The 1,794-nt window shown below is 33.2% G+C and overlaps 1 pseudogene; it reads left to right on the top strand.

The window, feature by feature from the left end:
- Nucleotides 1–218: 218 nt before the first annotated feature.
- Nucleotides 219–980, top strand: LOC122016722 (annotated as a pseudogene).
- The last annotated feature ends 814 nt before the right edge of the window (nt 981–1,794 follow it).

Genomic DNA, 1,794 nt, shown 5'->3' with positions numbered 1-1,794 from the left:
CGGTTACTATTCTTGAATTAAATTAAAAAAAAACAAAAAAAGTAAGTGTACGCATATTGATAATGTGTTATTATATTACGTGATTTCTTGGTATCCTATGTAAATTCTTGATATCTTAAATATACAATTAATGAATATAATTTTTTATTCATATTGGTGAGTTGAAAAAGAGATAGAGATGGTTGAATCAAAATAATTTATTTGTTGAAGTTCAATTTATGCTAGAGGACAATATGAATGTTATATCATGTTCTATTAAAATACTCAAAGGGTTATACGATATATCGGGTGTAGAGGTAGGCCAACATTTATATTAGCCAATAGGAGGTTTACAAATCCATGCCCAAGTACTTATCACTTCTTAGGTAGTAATTGTTGTCTTATTAAGTTCAGTTATTATAGCTGTTCGAAATCTACAAACCATTCTGACCAACGAATATATCCTTGAATTTATTCGAGACTTAAGCAAAACCTAGATTGGAGAAGAATATGACCCTTAGGTTACCTTTATTGGAACTATGTTCCTCTTTATTTTTGTTTCTAACTGGTCAAGTGCTCTTTTACCTTGGAAAATTATACAATTACCCCATGAAGAATTAGATGCACCCACAAATGATATAAATACTACTATTGCTTTAGCTTTACTTACGTCCATCGCATATTTTTATGCGGGTCTTAGCAAAAAAGGATTGGGTTATTTTGGGAAATACATTCAACCAACCCCCATCCTTATACCAATTAGCATCCTAGAAGATTTCACAAAACCTTTATCTCTTAGTTTTCAACTTTTCATAAATATATTAGCCGATGAATTAGTAGTTGTTATTCTTGTTTCTTTAATCCCTTCAGTAGTTCCTATACCTATCATGTTTCTTGGATTATTTACAAGTGGTATTCAAGCTCTTATTTTTACAACCACAGTCGCAGCTTATATAGGTGAATCCATGGAAGGTCATCATTAACTAGCTTTTCAAATAGTCTTTTTTTGTTATTATATTATTAAGCAAGCTTATTCCACATGATTCATGATAATCAAATTGGATGGTAAGATAATAATGTATGATTCCATCATCTAGAATTATAGGAGAAAAGATAGATAATATTCCAACAGAATTCTTAAAAAAAAGGTTGGAGAGGTTATAGTTAGAATATTTATATATAATAATGACTATGAAAGGTATAAAGCAATTTCATACAAAGGAAGGCTTATTACTCCTTTTCTTCTGATGGACTACGGACTACTATACAAAGTTTGGATACATGATCCAGATTCTGTTAAAGATTTTCCTAAAAAGCTTGGTACTATTATTTCTCTGGCCCTCGAAAAAGAGGAAACGTTTGTTGTATGTACTTTTGACAGCTCTCCACCGGAATGACTTAACCTTAATATTGAACCAGCCAAACATCTGGTTAAGCTGGATATCAATGAAGTTGGGGGTATCCAAACAGAACTTGAAGATTACCCATCTGACCCCGATCTCCATTGGGAAGCTCTCCCTACTATTGAAGATCAATTAAAGCATTGGAGAGCATCAGTACAAGGAACTAATTGGGCTTGGGATCGCTTGACAGATCCAGATAATTACTTCCTAATAGGAGAAACTTACACTGAGAAGATCTATTGGCCAAAAGATATGGGGACTAGATTCCTCCCTTTCTCCTTCAAAACACAGCATACGACATTGCTTCAACATTATAAAAGAAAAACTGAAAGATACTGTCAGAAGAGACTAGCCAGCTCTGTCCTCTCTGCTAGAGCATATAGAGCAGCACTCAACAGAAGTATGCAGCCAG

This window comes from Zingiber officinale, chromosome 8B, assembly GCF_018446385.1.
Source record: "Zingiber officinale cultivar Zhangliang chromosome 8B, Zo_v1.1, whole genome shotgun sequence".
Lineage (NCBI taxonomy): Eukaryota > Viridiplantae > Streptophyta > Magnoliopsida > Zingiberales > Zingiberaceae > Zingiber > Zingiber officinale.
Note: the sequence above shows the minus strand (reverse complement) of the source record. Positions and strands in the feature narration are given on the sequence as shown.